Here is a 15,476-nt window from a genome sequence, read left to right as displayed (position 1 = left end):
TCTGAGATCCCCCTTTCCCCCTAAGCCTCTCTGGCAACTGAAGACAAATCAATCTGTAGCACTGCAGAGGCTGTCCAAAGTGCTCAGGAAAAGCTCGGAGGAGTAGGAAGAGCAGGGACACAGAGGGAAACGGCCTTTGGACTCTGTCCTTGCCTGGTCTGTTTCCCACTATCTTTTTTTTGAGCTATGAGTGTTAGAGGGAGAAAATACAAAACAATATCATTTTTTCTATGGGAGTTATTCTTGTACCTATAAATAAACACACTCCTCTGAACAAATGGTATTTTAACACTGTCATCTATGCCGCTGAAGGACATTCCTTAGCAATGAATGACAGTGGAGATGAGTGGAATGTTTATCATCATAAGAATCATATGGGCGCTGCTTTAAAAAACACTGCAGTGCTCTGGGCCCCAATCCAAACCTTCTAACTAGTCTCTCCGGAGAAGAGCACTGGGAACAGTATTCTTAAGAGTGCTCCAAGTAGGATCAACTAGATTTGGAGGCTGTCGGGATACCGTTAAGAACACAGGTACTAAAGCTGGCCTGAATTACTTTGATTTGAGACCACACCCTTTGTTAGCCATGTAATCTTGGACATATTATTTAACACTTAACTTCTCTGTGCCTTAGTTTCTCATCTGTGAAATGCAATGATGCATAGTTATGTCGGTTGCAGTGGCTCACGCTGTGATCCCAGCACTCAGGAGGCTGAGGCAGGAGGATTATTGCAAGTTCAAGACCAGCCTGGGCTACAAAGTGAGCTCAAGGCCAGCCTTGACTGCATAGTGAGATTCTGTCTAAAAAAAAAAAAATTCTTCCCACTAGGTTGCTAGAGGACTCAAAAAAATTAGTGGTTGTAGCCTGGTGCCTGTCATGTAGTAAACTGCTCAGTAAATTTAAACTCTTATTGTTGACACAGACCTTGAATATGTGTCAGATAGTATGCGTGGGTCCAGTGCAGAGTGGGTGTGTTTGTGAGGGGTAATGTTAGAATATATACCTGGGCAAGACCCACTACCTGCTCCTACCTACATGAGTGTGTGTACTGCTAACTGGTCTCCATTATCCAGGGTGTGTATGCGGTAACTACCTGCCACTTGAGGGGTGTGGTCTGTTGGTGCAGAACTCCCTTAACAATCTTTGATCTTGGCTTCAGGGAGGCTCTCATGCGAATGGAAAGGTCTCTGAGTCATTGGAGTTCAAATCCCAGCTTATCTCCACTCGCTGGGAGAAAAATTGATCTTGAACAAATGCTGTAAACTCTCTGAGCTTCTGTTTCCTTAATTTCTGAATGCCTTGTGCCTCCGCGGTCGCTGCCATGCTTAACTGAGATGCTGTGAACCTCCAAGTGAGGGTCAGGAGTGAAGAGGTGGGTGTGTCACCTTGTTCTTTGGTGCTGCTTGGTCTCCCTGAGCCACCTCACCCACAGAAGAGAGGGTGAGCTCTTCTCTCCACTGTCGCTCACTGCTATGGAATACCCCTCGAGGACATAGTTGGGCTCTGTGTCCCTCTGGGGATAGAGCTGCATGATCTCAAAGGCTCTTTGAGTCCTATAACTCAGCATTCCATTTTCATTCTGGATGTGTCTCTGTGCGACTACTAGTTTGTGAAGTACGGGGCCTTTCCCTCCTTATTCTTGTGTTGTCTTGGTTACTTCCCCAGTCTACGGGTGCTATCACATTTCCATGGTCCTTTTAGAATGCAAATGGAAACATATCTCAGTGCCACAGACCCAGCCCTTTCCTCAAACTTTGGCTCTGGTTTCGACAGCATGGTTTCAAATCCTTGCCCTCTGCCTCCATGTTGAGCACAGATGGCCGCTATAAACACACCATCAAAGTGTTTTCAAAGGGAGCTCGGGAATGGGACAGTAAGTAATACCACTAAAGCAGCAGTCGTTGGTAAAATAATCTCTTATAACAGCCTAATATTTTTAGACTTTGATGTCTCTTAATTTCAAAAGAATGTGTAAACTAATTGGTATTAATTTTATTTTTTTTAAAATTAGAACATGTCTTGAAGTAGTTGCCAAAATTGTGCCTAATTTAGAATTGTTCGTTCCTTACTGCTTCACAAGGGATTTGGTAGGGGGTAAGGTTGTGTAACAGAGATTGCAAATGAAAATTTATTTCTTACGGGGTTTTAAGCTTCACAAGAAAACTAGTCCCCAAAAATGGATTGGAAAGCCCTTGAAATCTTCACAAAGGTGAAGGGCAGGATTATTGCAAAGATAGGAATGGGCAGTTCATAATCATTTTGATATTTTTCAAGTATGATGATGAACTCCTCCAACTTAATAAAACACAGAAATAGAGACATAACAAAGCTTTTTGGCACTGAGCATGATAACACTGGGATAGTCTGAAAATTTGCTAGATAAGCAACTCACGTTCAAAGGTGAAATAAATCGTACAAATTGTATGGTTGATTTATTTAAAGCACGAGTCTACCCTTCAGGAAAAAATGATTTCTGGAGGAATAGAATGGAATCCTAGATATGGTTGCCAAGGCATCCCTCAAAGAAAAATTGCATCTACCAGATAAAAACACTCATAATTTCTAGGGTGCTTAGCCACAGTGAATCCTCTTATCCTTTGTACATCAACGAGAGGTTAGGTTTGCGGTAGGAAAAAAAAAACTACCTTTCTTTGACAAAATGAAACAAATGAGTGGAATCCTATTGCAAAGATTTCTTAGAAATGCCAGCGGATGAGAGCTGGTGGCCCAGCTAAACTGGCAGCAGGCAAGATTTCTTTCCTTGTATAAGTTGGTGGCCGGTTTAAGAGAATCCTGCCCAAATTAAGAGATGTAAACCATCACCCCATAAGCATCCGAGGGGAGATATTTTTAACCATGCCCTTGGCCTGTGTTTTAATAATCTATTGCTACATAACAATTTTCCCCAAAACTTAGTGGTTTAGAGTAACAGCGTTTTATCATGTCTTCAGTTTTGGGTTCAACTGAGTTCTTTGCCCTGTGGTGTCAGCTGGGGACACTTGGCTGCTTTCAGGGGGTGGCTGGGCTGGAAGCCTCCACAAGGGTAAGCACCCCTTTGTGTCCTTCCATTCTGTGCTCTCTCAAACTCTGTCCACGCAACTGGCTTGGGCTTCCTGACAGCGTGGTGGTCCTCACCCAGCTTCTCACGTGGCAGCTAGCCATGTGAAGAGCGGGAAAGCAGGAGCTTCAAGGTCTCGGAAGTTCTGGGCTGTCCCTGTGACAGAGTCTATCAGCTTGTTGAAGCTGAGACAGGTTGACATCCAATGTTAGGTAGAAGCTCGGACACAGTACAACCAGAAGCGGAGGAAATTCCAGGGTCAGAAGGCAGGACCCGGGTGGGCTCAGCGGACAGTGCACAACTGGCTGATTTGCATGTGGAGGGAAAATTGCTCATGTGTCAGACGTCCCGTGATACACGGGGTCTTGAGAGTTAAATATCTAGGCAGAAACGAATCCTCCTTGCTTGTCTTTGTCACTGAGGAATTTCCAAGCTATGGTTTTAGGTGAAGATCAGCAAAACATGGCATAGCAATGGGGGAGCCAGGAAAGCGCAGTGAATTGTCTGGTTCTGGAGGCTGCAGGTGGCTTCCCCACTGCTGGTTCGGAGACTATGATTCTCACGCAGCGACACAAGTGTGGTCATCTTACAGACTTCTGGTACTGCCAGGGGCGCTGGTGGCATTCAGTGCCGAGCAGGGCTGGTAAACATCTAAATAGACCACCCCTGGGACAGCATTCCAAATGCCAGAGGTGCCCCAGTTAAGAAACACGAAGGCAGATCTCTGGGGTGATGTATGGTATTTAGATAGGGTATATGGAATTTGGAAGATGGAAACACTGTCATATCCCGTGGTAGATAGTTATTTTCTTATAATATCAGAGGCAGGCATGAATTAGAACTGTAGAAAATAGGATGCATAGAGAAAATACACTTTTCTAGATTACTTATTGAAAAGGTCATTGTTGGAAGCAACCACGTCCTCACATAGCAGCAGATTCCTTCTGGAATGTTAAAGAAGAAATCAAGAAAAATAAGAGTTTCACATGGAAACAAGACTACACCGGGGTGAAGGGCAGGAGGGCAGAAAGTGGGAAACAGTAGCACCCTAATTTTTTGAAAATGTAGGTAATGTCCAGGTAGGATTGGCTTATCTGCATCTGGTGGAAATCACCACTCCCGTTTCTGTTGTTTAAAATAGAATACATTGAAAATTTAATATCTTCCTTTCCATTCCCTTCCCTTCTCTTCCCAGTAACTATGCATGGAATCTTATTTAATTTTCTCTAATTGAAGTGATTTTCTACTACATGCAAATTAACCAGTTGCACATGATCAATCCCAGTCCTTGGTAATAGTTGAACTTGCTTTGCATCGAAGCTTTTGTGGGGCTCAGTGAGTTGGTTATCCTAGGCTGAAATTCGTGTTGTGGAAATACACTCTAACCTGTCTCTGGTAATGTTACATTTGTTTAAGAAGTGAGCTTCAGCTTGGGGCTCCTATTAGTGTGCTCATAAAACTGTCCCTCTCAATTTCAGTTTTTTCCCTCTCCCCTCCTTCCCTGATCTTTGCTTCACATGAGGTATTTCGTGCGAAGCTTGGTCTTGGCCATCCTGGGAAGAGCCAAAGACCTCGCTGCTGTGTGGTCAGCAGATGGGAATCATAACCTACAAGAAGCCAACTGGAGAGAAAACATCTCACGCACTCCTAAATTTGGAGAGCCTCACATCTTAAAAGCTTTTGAACTGCTTGTAACTGACCAATGAGACCCAAATAACACTGGTTGAACTGGATATCTCGGCATTTGCCATGACTGCTGTGTGCATTCAGAATTCCCATTTTAGTTTTTCTCCTACCTAGCATTTATCTGGACTCCTGCCCTCTGGGTTTGATTGATGTGTATCTGGGATTGCAAACTCATTTGAGTATGTTCTCTTTGATGGATCAGAAGGCACTTGGGACCCTGCAGAGCCCCCGGGTCATGATTATGAACAACAATTATTGTCCTGGGGAGTTACAGATGTGCTGGTTACTGGAGGGTTGTGGTTAATAGAACGTTGAACAACAAAGACTTTATTGTATAACTGAGCAGGGAAAAAGCTCCCCAATAGCAAAATGCATAATCTCAGAAAGTCAGGAGATCTGGAGGGAAACACATGAAACTGAGTTGTTCCTTTATATAATTTTTTTTTGTCGTTCCCCAAAATTAAATGGTCAGAGTTTTAAAAAGTTACCCTGTGGGAAATATTTTGCTTCAAAGGAGAAAGATCAAATGTAGATGCAAAAAGCCAGTGACTCCCATATGTAAACTCTTTTCCACAGTGTGGCTAAGCCTTTGGTGAAATCTGATTAACTCAGGTCACTAGGGAACCATTTAGTGGCTTTTTATTTCATTGCACTGATACAGGTCCCGTGGACCTGGTGCAGTACGCAGAACATCAGACCCGATCCTTTTGTGGCAAATTCAAATGCAGTTCGGGAACCAGGGCGCTCTTCACACTGAAACTGCTAGCATAGGGGCGTTCGTGCTATTGCTTGGCTTAAGCTCTGGTAACCAGATACCCAACTTAGGCTGCACTAAGCAGTTCATTCAAAGCTAAGAAAGTTCCACAGGGGCAAGGCTAATTACCCTAATTTTTTTAATAAAATATATTTCTAATTGACACATAGTAATTGTACACATAGGGTCTAGGATGACATTTCAAGTCATTTTTTCCAGTGTGTAGTGATTAGATCAGGGCACTTGGCATATATGCTATATATAATTTTCCCTTTATGTTGGGAAAGTCTCTCAAAAACCCTCTCTACTAATGATTTTGAAAGCATGAGTTTCTCTGTGACCCGTGAAGTGAGCTGTGTAACAGACCAGACTCCAATGGATTTATTTCATGCATTTGATAAAAAGGCTACTGAGCACCTTCCAGGTGATGGTAGAATTTCTGTCCAGTGTCTGCTCATCTGCCTTCCGCTCGCCTCTCTGGAGACCTTTGTGGAGGACCACCTGAAGAAGAGTAATTATCTCCATTTGGGCTAGACTCGCCCCTATTTCCATGTATTGATACATACATGGCTAGAACTTTTTCTTATCCTCCCACCGGCTTTAAGCAATGCAACTCAGTGTAGCCGAGGGACTGATTGTGGTCTTTGAAACAGGGTGACAGGTCACTGCTACTCCGTCCCGATAACTCCCAAAAGACACGTGTGAGCCAGGAGGGAGGGAGGGCCATGCTCCATGCTGTGGGTTGAGATCAAGCCTTGAGAGTACAGGCAGTGACTCCTAAGGCATAAAAGACTGCACATCAGAGCTGAAGCACTGACCCCAAAGCCTTAGATACGACCTCAAATTGTGTCATGCAGCTTGGTCTTCCTGCACACCCTTCTCTCTGCATTTTGCAGAGGGGCTTTCAGGCCTCCTACCCAGCCCAGCTCACAGCTCTCATGCATTTCCTGCCATTCTCACGGCCGCTCATCCTCAAGCCCCTTCCTTCCCCATGAAAGAATAAAACCTGGGTTCAGCACTGGGTTAAAGCCTTGGTTCCAATGAATCCTCATCCTAGCTGAACTTAGGGCCCCCTTGGCTCCCCACTGCTATAAATATGCCTTAGTGTCTTTGTTCTCACCATTGTTTGCACTGGAAGTGCTAGATTGGAATCAACTTATTGGATTTCCAATAACTTTTCTATGGGATTACAAGTATAAACCTCCTAAACCACCATGAGGTCTGGGATGAATTCTCAGTATTACACCCTCTCCATCCTTAACTAATAAGGGAGATGGGATCCCAGCTGAAGATCTGTTATTTTCCCAGTGGTCTAAGATTTCTGAGGTCTTGCTGGAATCAGGCATAAAAAAAATCAGAGGTACATAAACTTTAGTGCCTCAATGTGCCCAGGAACTCAGCCCCTCTGAGACATCTCTACCGAAGTTAGTTATTGAGACAGGGCGCTGCATCTGGTGGGCGACTGAAGGGTCATGGTTCTTTGCAGGCTGTTTTTCTTCTCTCTCTGCCCGTGATCATTAAGGGCATCATCTTATAGAATTCCAGCAACAGCCCAGGAGAGACAGGGTAAGTGGCGCACCGTGCTCTGGAAAGGCCTGCGAGTGGTAGATCCTTGTCATTTGCCAAATGTAGCACCTTAGGAGACACTGTCTTGCTGTCCTTGAGCTGCTAAGTTCACAAACACAATAGTAACTCCATTGGTTTGGCTTTTGAGTGGCTCCCAGTGTAAACTGTTTTTGAAATCTGCTTCTGGTCCAAACAAGAGAATTGAGGTTGTCCATAAGAGAAGAAATATGGGCAGCACTGGAGATGCAGTGGAAAAGGATTGACTTGGACTCTACTTTAAAGTGAAGTTCCCCCTCATTGACATTCCCCAGGGTCTTGGGGTATTGGGCGTTTGCCCTGGGACTGGACCATGCTTTCGTTACAATGAGTCGTAGATGTCGCTGTCATAAAGACACCGTACACAAAGCACAAATTAGACACTGTACAGACCTTTGGGAAAGAGCTGCTGCTTTGTTTCCATCACAGTCACAGCCAGTCCTGATGCGATGGGTTATGTGTCACTAATTATAAACAAGCAGACAATAGAGTTTGTTTTTCCATCCTGAGACTCTGCCCTTCACTCCCAGTCAGATTTGAAGGCCCTTTCAACTGTAATAGAAACCAGAGCTAAGTGCTCTGGGATCTTTCTGATGTGCTCAGAAATGCAGAAGTAAATGGAAGACCCAATTTAAGTTTTAAAAAAGAGTACCCACTATGTGTGGGTTTCTTTCCAGCTACTTTCTCGAGCAGCAAAATAACCCTTCAAGTTCATAATGATTCTGTTATGGTTTGCACAGAGATGTCCCCACAAAGCCCCATGCAACCACAGGCAGCGCTTTCTTGGAGGTGCTGCCCACCCTAAATAGGGGGCAAGATATAAGGGATAGAAAGAGCTGTGGTCACCCATTGATTGCTTTGCTACCTTGTACCTGACATGAACTCTTTCTCTTCTGCAATGTCCATCTGCTTTGGAGCCAGCTGATTGTGGGCTAAAACCTCTACAAACTGTGAGCTAAATAAACCTTTCCCCCTTTAACTTGGGGTCTCAGCAATGAGAGAAAAGTAATTAAGACAGATTCTTAAAAATCTTAGTTTATAGGTGAAAAAACCAAAGCTTGGTGTGGTTACTTCCACATGGGCAGCAGCCACCCAGTTACTGAGTGTTAAAGCTGGGATATAATATTACATTCATTTGGCTCCAAAGCCCAGATAGCACCAACAATCTCACCGTGTGGCCATAACCATTAAGTTTCCCTGGAATTTAGGGACATCTAACTTTCTTGCAAGGTATGCATTAACACACCTGGAAAAAAGGCTTGCCTTAGCCATTCTTTTGCCTTTCACTGAAACTTCCTGCAATAAAATACTGTTTCTAGACTTCCCCTAATGTTGCTCATTGCTGAGAAGATCTTTCTTATGTGTGATGCAAATATTTCTTGCTGTAGTTTGAAGCCTCCTCTCTTGGTGTGCCCTTCTGTGACGCAGACCTTATTTTCCATGGGGTAGAAAAGTGCTTCCTGTCAGTCCAGACAACTCAACATCCAGACAAAATCAATCTGGTCTTTCAGAGCTTGATGTAGGTTTTACCTTTCCTGGGTTCTCCCAACAAAAACTCAACTGGAAATAAATCTTCAGTGTTAACAATCCTCCCAACACTTCACCCCCTTCACCCCTAAACCACCTTTGAATTAAAAGATAGGTGAGGAAAGAAGTGGAATGAGGGGAAATGGGGGTGGATAGAAAACCATGAACACTGATCCTTGGATCAAATTTCTTTGCTGAAAAGTGTCCTGTGGAGGTCCAGCTGACAGGAACAGGGGGGACGAGGAGGGCCACAGTGGCGGCCTTCCTGCCGGGCACCTGGCATACCATTGCCTGTACCTGGCTGAGTCTGCATGTGGTCCAGGGGAGCTGTTCCTGTGGTTGCAAAATCCAAGCAAAGAGTCTCCCCAAGGCTGGTCCGGCTCATCTGGAAATGAGAGGCGAGCCGAGCGAGGCTGCCCACCATGGATGGAGATCAGAGGGAGGGCTGGGCGGTGTGGTTGGTGGTTGGTAACAGGATCGCAGTGCAGGGCCGAGAAGCACTCTGGGAGGGAGCCAGGGCACTGGCACAGGCTCAGGCTGGGTTCAGAGGAAGCCACAGAGGGTACCAGGACACCACGAAGACCTTGGAGCTAATGGCACTGGATGCTCTGCAGGCTTTGGGGAAAGCACTGAAGCCCTTGCTGGCCCGCTTCTCCAGCACTGTGAGAGCCTCCCAAGCAGTGACAGCCCTCCCCGGGCCTGCACCTGAAGCAAGGTGCCCCTGGACTGCTCTCCGGAGCAGCACTCCTGTTTGAACTACCGCTAAACGTGTCTCATTTCATATCCCAAACAGACCTTACCATCCCCTCCTCATCAGACCGCTTCTCCTGCTTTGCTCCCTGTTTGGGCATTGACTGACCCCTGCCAATTTTCCTCTGATGGTGGATTCATAATCCTCCGATGCTCGGATTCCTCTCTCATCTGCATCCACCCTGTCAGTGTCTCAGTCTCCCTCCTCATTCACGCTTAAAACAACTCGCCAACAGCTTTCCACCATGACCCTGGAATTCCTCCTCCACCCTACCCAGGAGTGACCTTCCTAAACCCCTGGGCCACAACCTAGATCAAAGGTTCCCAAACTCCCTTGGTGTCTACAGGATGCACATAGGACTTCTCCTTTGTATTCTGACCCTCAGCTGACCTGCTGAGCCCAGCTGCCCTCCTTACAGCCGCACAGTTCAAGTCTGGAATCTGCTGAGCTTTGCGTCCTGGCTCTGTCAGAAGACGCTGATGTCACTCAGGTGCAAGGCCATCAGGGGCACCTGGCATTCTCCACTCACTTCCGGTTGACATTCTGTCACACAGAAAGGACCCGCTGGTCACCGATGAGGTAGGTTGGACAGTTCTAAATGCCCACACCTATTAATTAACTGCTGGTTCTGCCACAGGAGGTTGCTGTTATTGTCAAATCCAATTTACAGATGAAGAAATAAAGGCACCGAGATGTTCACTGGCCCAAAGTTGGGTAACTTGGAAGTGCAGAGCCTGGATCTGAACCCCTGCTCTATTAACCCTGATGCTGCCCCACAGTCTTCTCCCTCCCCTCGCTGCCTCATTCCAGGGGAGCCCCTCTCCCGGGATATCCTGGGATTTCTTTATCACCACTACCTTTTCTTTGCCCCAGAGAGTCAAAATAGAGTAGGCTTTTGGTTTTGGTTCAAATTCTGCTGTGTTCAAGATCACGTAGGAAAGTGGACCAAGCCCGGACTTAGCCCTTCCACACTGGTTTTATTTTGTGTTTCTGGATGTAATTTCATAGTCATCACCCCTCCATGGTCTTCCCTTTAATCTAGGACTTCTGCAATGTTAATTTGACATCAGAAAGAAAAAAAGTGTACATATTAATCTGGAGCGATATTAGTTATAATATGTATGCACACACATGTGTTCAGCTAGGGAAGTGAAGATTTATCCTCAGATTTCTCGACAGTGGGCGGTTTCTGTAGTTCCTCATCTCCAGGGCACCCTCCCTCGTCCTCCCCCTGCAGTAGCCCATGATCTCCTTCTCAGCTCTTTCTGATCTTCTCTGGGCTAGAAATGTGGCAGCAGCTAGAGTGTCCCAAAGAGCTCAATTCCAGAACATGCCTGTGCTCATCTGTTCCCAGTGCTCCGAGAACACAAACAAGGGCTGGCCCAAGCAGAGGGATAAACAGGTTTAACCCAGCCCTATTTCCAGAGAAATGATTTAAAGACCGTGCGAACACACAACCATAATGATTTCCCCATGGGTACATTGTGTGCTCGCTGGCTCTATACCTTTGACCTTTCATGCAGGATTCCGTAAAAAGTTAGGGGGCAAGATGAAAAGATGCAAGTAGCATATGGTGGAAGAAAGCCATTTATGCTATGACCGAGGAGCCCCTAAACTTCCCGGCAGGAGCTGGCCCGCTGGGGATCCTGGGTCCTGCTGCCGTCTCCATCTGCAGAAGCATTGTGTCTGGGTGCTGAGCCTTGCGAGGAGGGGACTCCTAATCTAGGTCTTTGGGGGTAAGTTTCTGAGCTCGCCCATAAAGTAGGTTTGCTTGGGTTCCTTTGTTTCCTTTTCTGCAGAGGAAACCATCAAGACAGATACGTGATTGGGCAGTGGGGGAATAGCCTGGTCCCTCTGGGGGAGGCCAGAGTCACAGGGGAAGCATTCCTGTCTGGGGCCATCTCCCCGCTGCCCCTTTGAGCCCCTGCAAACAAAGAGCTTTAGCCACCTGAAGATATCTGGGCCCAATCATGGGAGCTACAGTTACACTTTCCCACTACCCTCCTGGGGGCCCATATTCTGGCAGGGAGCACCAGGAAAAGCGAACGCAGTCCACTCTATCGATTGGTACCTGCTCTGAAGGCCTCTGAGAGGCACATCGCCTGGGATGGCCACAGCCCTTGGAACCCCAGCTTCAGGCTCCCGGGATGCCACAAAGTAATGGGTTGTCTTCAGTATTCCAAGGAAGCTTAAGAAAGAAAGCTTGCCTCTTCTGTAGTAAGACTGTAGATGCCAGCCAAAGAATAGAATTCTTGGCTTTTGGCTAGAATTATATCGATTTGGGATGTCACAGTGCTATTAAATCCTGCTTGGAAGTGTGGAGTGGCTTTTTACTGCAACTCAGGAGTTGCTGGAAAATATTTTTTTAGGGCATTAGACTTGGCCAACAGAACTACTTCTAAATTTTCCTTGTTTCTCCCTGTGTGTGTCCCATCTAATTCTTTACTACTCACTTAAATTTCTGAGAGCTGAAGCCCATTTTTATCCCCAATCTGGAGCTCCTTAATTCAAGCTCAGGATCCTGGTTACTGCACACAGATGACGGACCAGATTGAGGGATAGGAAGGTCGCGGTTCTCTTTACTCGTTTTCTCATTAAGGAGCAGGGAACCTGGAAGAATTTCATTTATCAGCGTGCCTTGGTTCATCTCAAAAGGGGGCTAACTAGTTGTGGTGGCACGGGCAGGCCTGTAATCCTAGCACTCTGGGAGGCTGAGGCAGGAAGGTCACAAGTTCTGTATGAATCCAGCTTGGGCAAGTTAGCACCGTAATGAAAGCTTGCCTCAAAAATAAATTTAAGACAAGGCTGAGGGTGTCATTTCATGCAAAGTCTCTGAGTTTAACCATTTCCCCAAGTACCATGCAAACCTAATAGTGAGAGAGGGAGAAGTCTAAAAGAATGCAGATCTTAGTCTGGCCAAAAATCAAGTTTAGGAGCTTCCTGGCTGGCTCGAGGGCCTCGCTTTGCACCGTGTCTCAGGGAGGTTCCCCAGTAGCAGACCTGAGGTAACGAGGTAGGTATGATGGTTGACTGTGAACCGATTCCTGGGGACACTCATGATGGGGGAGGTGGGCTGGGCAGGCACAGGAGAACAAGCCAGGAGCCATTGCAGGGTAGAGTCTTGTGGAGGGAGGCTTCAGCACGATTCTGCAGGGGACCTCTGACCTGGAAGTCCTACCGCTCAGCGGGCTGATGAGCAGGACTTCTATGGGCCTCTCACTACAGCTGTGGGTTGGGGTCTTTGGGGTGGACAGAAGGTCATCAGCAAGCCCCTGTCTCTGTGCCAGGGTCAGAGTGGTGAGGCACAGGTGAAATCCATTGAAATCACACCCCCAAATTTGAGGGCTGAGCGGAGACATGGTAGAAAGGACCCCAAGGGACTACCTGGGGGTGTGGACATTGTTTCTACAACCCAGCTGCCAGGCATTGCTTTCTGTCTCCGACCTGCCTGCTTGGTCCTGCACAGGCCTGGGTCTTTGGTTTGGAACTGAGCACTCAGACACTGATCGGAGATCCTGTCCTACCCAGTCAAGGCCGGAGATTGGGGCTCTTTCTTGCAAGGGTCTCCCTCACTGAGGGCTTGTCTAGATCTATCAGAAAAGGCAGAAAATAAGTATTGATGATTTCCATGTATGTTTGGCTAAAGAAGGAAGCCTTGACCTTAGAGAGCGTGCCTCAGTCCTGTCCGTTCCCAGGCTGGCACTTTGGACGTAAAGATGATGATGATGATGATGATCACAGTTTATCACCAAGGGAGTAGCTGGGCTTCGTATGCATGCACCAAGCCTGGAATACCTTGTGCTGCCAGCATCCTATCGTTCCCATTTTGCAGAGGAGGAAATAGAGGCTGTGCTGTGGTCACACAGCTGCCAGCAGAAGGTGCAGCCGATGGGTTCAGACCCAAGTAGTTTGTCGCATCGCTCTCTGATTTGGGTGGCGCTGCCGACCCATGGAAAGGGAAGCATTTGGGTGAAACAAAACCAGCAGAGTCACCTGGACTCGCCACTGCAGGGTAAGAGCACGGCGCCCCAAGAATACTTGCAGATAAGAATAAATGGACACAGCTGGGCCCTTTGAGGGGCTCTGGCCTGGCCTCCTTATAAGGCCGAAGGCCTCCTTCTAATGGTGGCTCATCTCTAACAGAAGCACAGGCTATGGAAGAATTGGTGAAAATTCCACAAGGAGATCAGTATCGGACGAGGTCAGCCACAGCCCACGTGCTTCTTTGCTTCTCTCATTTTTTAACCCCAACATGGATCCTTTTTTTCCTGAGCTTCAAAATTAAGCTGGGAAAAAAAGAGGGGTTTATTATTCTAAAGAGAACGGGTGAGCCTGATGATCGTGACTTTGTACCTCCTCTTACAGATGTGTTGGGACAGGAGGCGCATTGAGGGAAGAATGGTGGAACCCCACACTGCCACTGCGACACACAGGTCACAGCTGTCATGAGACCTAGCCTTCTGGTCCCAGAGAACACGTGCAGGTTAGATACGGATAAAGACACTACACTGCCTAAGAAAGGCTGCCCCCTCCCAGTTAGGATTCTGGTTGTCAAAGAGGTGATCACAGAACGATTATCTGATTTGTTAGCAAAAGGCTTATTTTTAATCTGTTAGAAATGACCTCTTTCTGCTAAAAAAAAAAAGTGGGGTGGGGGGGAGGGAAGGGGCTGGACAGAAATAGCTTTCTGTGGGTGATTTATAGAGCAAGCTATTTCTGGGGATTAAGACTGTCTACCTGGGTTTGAGTTATTTGATTATTTAAAGCCATGAATGAGCACAAGGCAGTCAGTTTGTCAGCTTTCTGGTTGGCCTCTGTGTCATCCTGTCCTCTCCAGATGTGCTCTGCTGAGATTTATCTGTGGTGGCCCCGGGGTGGGGCTCAGGCCTGCAGCAGCACCTAGATCCTCTTCCTCCTGACAGGGCCCCACCTTGGGGCCTTTCACAGTGGCCACGTTTGAGCCCAGAGGTCATCAGTCCTGCAGGCCTCTGCCTCCAAAGAGTGTGCTGGACCCCTTCGGAACCGGAAGGGTAGACGTGCTTATCTCAGAGCTGACTGTAAACTGCGCTGTTCAGTCTGCAGAGCAATTAGCTCTGGAGAGTGCAACGTGATCCTTTTGTGGCCTTGGTGGCCCTCGAAGGTCTATGGCTTCTTCACCGTGCATTAGACTTGAGCTTTTGGGGACAGTATCCGGTTTTCTCTAACCTGAACCGATGTTCCAAATTGGTCAGCTTTCTTGTCGTCAGTTGTGTGATTGAGTAGACAACAGGCCTGACCTGGGTCTTCAAGGACCTGAGTTCAACTCTCCTCACTTGCTGCTTATCCTGAAACCAGGTCAGTTACAGCCATGATTCTGTTCGCTTTTGGAGGATGCTGGCCGGCCTGAGACTCTCTGGTGAGGCCCCTCTCTCACCAATTTTGTGGATTTCTGTTTCCTGGGCAATGTATCCTGTGGAAACTGGAGCTTCCCACTGGTCCCCTTGCAGTATCCTGGCTGTCTCCTACCTGCTACCTACTCATCAATTTTAATTCAATTCATTTACTACTTTCTTGTCTTCCAAACTAGATTGCGAGCTTTACAGGAGGGTGACTGTAATTGCTTGTCACACTAAGCCTAGTGTCCAGCATAGTGCCTGGCAGATAATGACCACTCAGTAAATATCATTAGGATAAATGAATGAAAACCAGTGTAGGCAGGTTGGGGAGACGCCCTGCTCTTTACTTACCTGAGGGAAGCCCAAGGTCAGAGTTACGTCCCTGGACAGTCCAGCTTCCTCTTTGGCACTTCTGAGTGCGTCCTCAGCCTCAACACCAACAGCCCTGGACTCCCTGCCTAGGGACTTCTGAACCTGAAGAAGAAGTAAACTTCTTGGCTTGGGAGTAGACATAGCTCAGCGGTAGAGCACTGGCCTAGCATGCGCGAAATCTCTGATCTTCGGCACCACCAACCCCTTGTTCCCTCAAATCCAACCAGCCAAGCAAACAACACTTTTCTCTTTCTTTTGTGCAACTGTTGTTTTGGATTTTCTTCTATACATAGCCAAAAACGTATTTAGCTGATTCCCTGGGAATTTTGTGTGAGGGTAGCTCCAGTGGGG

At 46.9% G+C, this 15,476-nt stretch overlaps 1 long non-coding RNA gene across 1 annotated transcript in view; it reads left to right on the top strand.

The window, feature by feature from the left end:
* The window catches only part of LOC106028529 (uncharacterized), a 58,585-nt gene that overhangs the window by 36,625 nt on the left and 6,484 nt on the right, over positions 1-15,476 (top strand). Inside the window, exons 5-6 of the long non-coding RNA XR_001202148.3 lie at positions 9,764-9,957; positions 13,744-13,861. This is a non-coding gene — a long non-coding RNA (uncharacterized LOC106028529). The remainder of the gene's footprint in view (positions 1-9,763; positions 9,958-13,743; positions 13,862-15,476) is intronic.

Source organism: Cavia porcellus, unplaced genomic scaffold (genome assembly GCF_034190915.1).
Source record: "Cavia porcellus strain 051 isolate PalLab524CR breed Dunkin Hartley unplaced genomic scaffold, mCavPor4.1 scaffold_28, whole genome shotgun sequence".
In the NCBI taxonomy this organism is placed as follows: Eukaryota; Metazoa; Chordata; class Mammalia; order Rodentia; family Caviidae; genus Cavia; species Cavia porcellus.
Note: the sequence above shows the minus strand (reverse complement) of the source record. Positions and strands in the feature narration are given on the sequence as shown.